At 47.0% G+C, this 6,234-nt stretch overlaps 1 long non-coding RNA gene across 2 annotated transcripts in view; it reads right to left on the bottom strand.

Annotated features, from left to right (window-relative positions):
• LOC115070497 overlaps window positions 1–5,905 on the bottom strand; it is a 13,792-nt gene extending 7,887 nt beyond the window's left edge. For both annotated transcript variants that reach the window (XR_003849651.1, XR_003849652.1), the window contains exons 1-3: window positions 5,778–5,905; window positions 5,069–5,588; window positions 1,005–1,237 (exon numbers count right to left, since the gene is read on the bottom strand). This is a non-coding gene — a long non-coding RNA (uncharacterized LOC115070497). The remainder of the gene's footprint in view (window positions 1–1,004; window positions 1,238–5,068; window positions 5,589–5,777) is intronic.
• Between the last annotated feature and the right edge of the window lie 329 nt (window positions 5,906–6,234).

The following is a 6,234-nucleotide window of genomic DNA, read 5'->3' as shown; positions in this document are numbered from 1 at the left end:
GAGAGAGAGAGAAAGAGAGAGGTGGGAGAGGGCTAGAGCTAGAGGTCTAGAGGTTGATGTGGACTTTCTTCCTGGATTTTTCTCTACATACTGAGGAAGGGGCTCTCTCTTGAACGCAGAGCTCAATAATTGCTTATGGATTAGATTAGTCTATCTAGCCAGCTTGATTGAGGGATCCCCTTTCTCTGCCTCCCAAGACTGGGATTACAGTTAGACTACCATACCTACTGGGCATTTGCATGAATGCTAGAGATCTGAACTCTGGTCTTCATTTTTGTGTGGAAAGTGCCTTTACTCACTGACTGTACTCCCAAAACCACATGAGCCACATCTTGCCATCTATAGTAACCAACTAACTTAATTCTCGCTTCACCAACCTTTTGGAAGCTGCAGACTTCCTCAACTTCCCAGATGACCCGTCAATCATGCTTTTTCAATGCTCACAATTCTGATTCTGGATTTTCTTGTCACATATTTTCTCTTTGAACATTTCCATCTTTGTAGCTGTACTAAACTTTCTGGAGCTTCTTATGGCATTACTTTCGGTTTCTATGTATGAACCTTAAGCTTCATGCACAGGATCTGCTGCCTCAAACTATGGCTGCTTCATGTGGATGCTTCCTGTTAGAAGTGCATGCCTTTCAGCAAGATCTGAGGTCGCATGTATTTCTGTTTTGTTCATTTTTTAAACTCTCTGAATTTGACAGTTGTAAAGAACTGTTCGGAGGCAAATTTACGGTGACTGTTCAAGAAAACATCTGCTTAGGAATGTGGGCCTAGTTCTCATTCACTTCTTTGATTAGGAAAATGCACTTTAAAGTGTGTAGAAGGATATCATTAAGCATCAAAATGACATTGATTCAATTATTCATGACTTATTTATCGAAGATATATATGATCAGATACACTCGAAGTTACATGGAAAGAAGAAATACATTCCATGCATTTTCCAACCCCAGATACAGATGAAAGTAGAGGAATAAATGAGTGGAGAACATACGTACCAAGCAATTCGTAATGAACGAGGCAAAGAAGCTGCATGCAGTGCTCTCAAGAATATAATGAATGGGTTGTTGATATCCGGTATCAGGTTGATTTACTCAGCAAAGTTTAAAAATTAAATTCTTGTTATCTTCCACAGTCTAGCTCGAAAGTGTCCATATTTCATCAAATAATTGCCTCCAAATCCCGAATCTGTGATGCAGACTACTGGCTCCAAGTCAAGAAGCACAGAACTCTAAAAAGAAGAGAAAAAGCCACATTCTCCTGAGAATGAAATAGCCAAGATTCAAAATTCCAAGAAACTTTCCAAAACGAAAGGACAGAACAGAGCTGTTCAAGCATAACAGCTTATCCCAGGCAGAGAAAAAGCACAGTTGGACCAGGGATTACTGCTATATGCAGTCCAATGCCATGGCCAGGCCAGAGTAGTTGTGCCCTGAGCCACAGTGAAGAAGAACCCAAGCGCCACATGCCACAGGCAGCCATGTGCAGTGTGCAAGTCCTGCTGAAAGGTCGAGCACCAGGCCTGCCGCCACCCAACCCACCTCCCGCGCGCTGCCCATGCTGCCACCAAGCTGCGAGGACCCGGGCACCGGGCCTCTACTTGCAGGTGCAGCGGGGCGGCAACCACCCCCAACCAGCCCGCAACCAAGGATCAGAGAAAGGCTGGGCCCACTCTTAAAACCAATAATAAGAGTCAGACTGAGTCTCTATTCAGGTGCAACTGTAATGTGGCTTAGTAACGCTGCACTACTGATAGATTTCCCCTAAGCTTGTAATTTATCAAACAGTAAGCCTAAATCAATTTCTGTCAGTTTCATGAGGTGGCTGGTTTTATCTTCTCTAGGGTAGAAGGTCCTTTCTGCTCACATTTTTGAGCAGTTGTTAAGGGTCCATCTTAGGCCAGAGAAGATAAACAAAACTCTCACATGACATGCAGGACCACCCAGAGCAGGGAAGTCCCATGCGTGTTTACTTTATTCCTCCAATGAGAAACACAAAACCAAAACAAAACAATAATAACGAAAACAATAAAAACTGTCTCAGCCATGAATTCTAGCAGCTGAAGTCAGAGGCTCCTCTTTATTTTCCAAACATTGTGTTATTATAGGGAACTCTCTCACTGCAGCTGCTCAAGTGTTTGAGTAAGACTTTCCTCATAGCAATCTTGAGGTGCCCACCTTCCTCCCCCAACTCCACTTCTAGAGGTTGTCCTGAAGTTGCTTTCCACCCTTTGCCTGGTGTCCACCTCCTTTGAGTCAGGACCAGGCCCCACCCACATTCTATTTTCCAAACATTGTGTTATTATAGGGAACTCTCTCACTGCAGCTGCTCAAGTGTTTGAGTAAGACTTTCCTCATAGCAATCTTGAGGTGCCCACCTTCCTCCCCCAACTCCACTTTTAGAGGTTGTCCTGAAGTTGCTTTCCACCCTTTGCCTGGCGTCCACCTCCTTTGAGTCAGGACCAGGCCCCACCCACATTACCATGACTCATGGCAGGTGTCCCTCAGATACACAGCTCTTGGGGCAGGCATAGTCCCTTCTGGCAAGAAAGGATGGTCTGGTGAGGCATCTTGCAAGAATGAAAAAAACTGGCAAGGAGAATGACGGCTAGAGAGCTCGGCCACCAGGGGGCGCCAAGACCAGGTCTTAGATCATTGTAAAATTTCTTGGAGAATTTCATGCAACGTATTTTGTGCTTGCGCTGTTTGCATATTTTCATACAGATGTACGTGTGTTCACTTGCATGTGGAGGCCAGAGATAAACGTTGTGTGTCTTTCTTTGTTTTCCACCTTCATCTTTTGAGACAGGGTCTCTCACTGAACCGCAGTTCAGTTAGGCTGGCTAGCCAGTGAGCTTCAGGGATCTGCCTGATGTCTCCATTGCCGCCTCTACTCCCACCCCTAGTGCTGGGGTTACAAGCACACATAACCATGCCAAGGTTTTTTTTTAAAAAAAATGTGTAGGAGTGTATTGCCTGCAGTATGTGAGTGCACCCGTGTCCTGCAATGCCACCGAGGTCAAAGAGAGCTTCAGATTCCCCTGGAACTGGAGTTAAGGACAATTCATAGCTACCATGTGGGTGCTGGGAATCGAACCCGGGTCCTCTGCAAGTGCAGTCAGTGCTCTTAACCGCTGAGCCATCTCTCCAGCCCTCCATGCCAGGCTTTTTTTATGTGGATTCAGGGGATCCAGAGTCAGGCCCCTATGCACGTGAAGCAGGCACTTTGCCAATTGAGCCATGTCCCCAACCCCAATATTGAATTTTTCATGTAAACGTATAAGTGTATTCATCTCATTAGTATGAAAAACTGTTTTCATCTTAATCAGCCATAAAACAAACCATGTATACAAAAGAATTTTTAAGTAAATTAACCCATATTTTATTTATATACTTGTATATGCAGATATGCTTGGGTCATGTAAAAATTTCTTGGTTGAAAAAGGGTCGTGAATGGAAAAAGTTTAGGTATCCCTGCTCTAGCTCAGAAAGAAAGACAGCCGGCTGCTGTGTGGATCACACCGAATCTTCAGCAAATACACGATGTCCCTGGCACCCTCTCCAGGCCTGAGATGGCAGAGGGCACTTGCACTGGGTTCCCAGGGAACTGGACCAGGAAAGTCACAGCCCTGGGCCCACCCAGACTCAGGTTGTGAACTTTCTTGATTCTAGTAGGCCTGACACAGGTTAGGGATAGCAGTATATGGGACAGCAGCAGTGGTGTGTCCAGCAAGACCTGATACTGATGTATGTAGGACAGGGGGTAAGGCAGAGGCAGTCCAGTACTGTCTAACATTTAGCAGTGAATATGAATGTTGATGGGAGTATAGAGCAGCTGCTAATACCTAGCTGTTTTGGGGGAGCGGGTTGTTGTGCAGAGTGTCTAATGGCCTGGCAGCTAGTGGTATATTCATGATAGTACCTAGTGGGTTCACGATGGCACATTGTGGTGGTATCCACATACATAGCTAGAGATCAGGCCCTCCTGGACCACTTCTTCCCCCTCTCCCTCAGAGTGCAAGGTATCAGGCCCTTCTGGACACTACACATCTCCAGGGCCACCATGCCATATACAGTGCTAAGTATCAAGCCCTGCTAGATGCCATCAATTGTCTCTGTTCCAGTACCAGGCTAGGAATTAGTTTTTATGAGGCTTCGATGGTGGGAAGGGGATTAGAGGGTGTCTACCAAGTCCTGATGCCTAGCCATGTATGTGGGGCAGTGGCCTGGTGGCAGGGTGTCAGTGGGCCTGATTCTTAGAAATGTATATGTAGTAGTGAAGGAGGGTGTGCAACAGGGCCTGGCATCTAGCAGTGCATGCAAGTTGGCTGTGGGGGTGGGAGAATCCAGTAGGGTCTGATTTCTACCAAATGTGGGGCAGCAGCCTGGAAGATTGGCTAGAAGGCCTGATTCCTAGAGGTTTCTTTGGGGCAGTGGCAAGAAAGTGTCCAGCATTGCCTGAAAAGTAGTGAATATGGGGTGGTAATGAGTGTGTGTGTGTGTGTGTGTCCAATGGGCCTGATCCTGAAAAATTTATGTGGGGCAGGGGGAATCTAGTAGGACCTGACACTTGATTTTGCTTTGTTTATGCATGGGTGGTGTTCCCCATTGCTGATCCCTAGGAATATAGGTTTGGTGGTAGTTAGGTGTCAGAGTCAGGTTTAGAATAGCATATTTGGGGTGCTGGTCTGGTATCCATCAGGGCCTGATCCCTAACACTGTGTATAGGGTGAGGGTGTCCAATAGGATGTGACATCTAGCATTTTCTATGGGGTACACAGTGGGTTTTCTACCTGGCCTGAAATGTAGCAGCATATGTATGGTGGTGAAGGGGGTGGGGGAATGTATCCAGCTGGGGTTGGTACTTCAAGTACATGTGAAATGGAGGTGCCCACCATGGGCTGATACTTAGAAGTTTGTATGTGCTAAACACGCCTGTACTGTTGCTGCCCCACATACACAGCTAGTTTTCATGCCAGAGGTGGGCTCTGTAGAGTAATGTAATGGGTATTGACCATGCCACTCGGAGCAGCTGGGCCTCAGGCATGGCAAGGCCCATTTACCTTTCCAAATCGGAACAGTACCCTTTCAGCAGTCCAGCCAAAGTGATGCATATTCTCCGCAAGGTCGCTGGCAGTGTCTTGTCAGGCAGAAGACAGACTTGGCTCAGATGAAAGTCTCCACGAAAGGGTCTGTTCCCCTCTTGACTCACTGGACGACTATGCCTTGATGCTGGTCTCCTGGCCTGGGAGGGAGGTGGGCTGTGGAGGAAGCAGAAAAGCCAACAGCACCCATGGGAAGTAGAGGAGTAAAGGGGGCGCAGCTCTCCTTGGGGTCACTTCCCAGCTGCCATTTTCCCAAGCTTTACTCTGCATTGGGCCCCAGTTTGGATCCAGCCTGAAAAGGATGTCAGGAGGCTGCCCAAAACAGGAATCCCACTGCTGCTTAGCCATAACCCATACTCACTCCATTGATGTCATCCACCAACTTGCTCACCCTGGTACCTCAGGTTCTACTAGTAATAGTCTCTCTGGCAAGAGTACTCTCCCCCTGGGGTGAGAAGCCATCTCCTCTTGCCCAGACCTAAAGAGATAGACAGATGAGCAGAGCAGAAAGAGGTTTCCCCCAAGATGGGGGCACATGGATTTGTAGCCCACAGACAACTTCAGGTATTCTTTTGGCTCAAGCCACCACTCTGAGCAGGATGCTGTGAAAGTCAAGCCCTCTTGTGCCACAGATTTCCTGTGGAGAAGCCTGTGGCAGTTTGCTTACCTCCTGTGCTGGATAGAGGCCTCTGTGCTGGGTATGTAGCACCCTGCCAACTGGAATTCTTGCCTGTCTCCTGCTTCAGCTGTCACGGTCTACATCTAGTTGATCCCCACCTTGTGCCTCAGTGTCCACAGAGGCTCCTCCCTTAAAAGCAGAAAGACACGAGATAGGGACCCTCTTAGTGACGTTGAAATACACAGGACTTAGCCTTTACTGTGGGGCCTTTCTGTGCCTTAGCTTCCCATGTGACTCTTCCCTCTGAACCTTTGCTCTCTTCAGCCAACTCCTCCTTGCTGCCTCCTTATACTCTGGCCCCCAAACTCTGCTGTCTCTATCTAGCTAAACATGTTCAGGTTATAAAGAAGGGGGATGGTTTGGAGTTCCTTCTGAACTCATGTGTTAAGTGAGTAAAACTGCCATGTATCAATTGCAAAAAAAATAAATAAATAGAAAATGCATA

This window comes from Nannospalax galili, unplaced genomic scaffold (genome assembly GCF_000622305.1).
Source record: "Nannospalax galili isolate Female #2095 unplaced genomic scaffold, S.galili_v1.0 scaffold255, whole genome shotgun sequence".
Taxonomy (NCBI): domain Eukaryota; kingdom Metazoa; phylum Chordata; class Mammalia; order Rodentia; family Spalacidae; genus Nannospalax; species Nannospalax galili.
The sequence above is the reverse complement of the archived record's forward strand: the minus strand, read 5'-3'. Positions and strand labels throughout refer to the sequence as shown.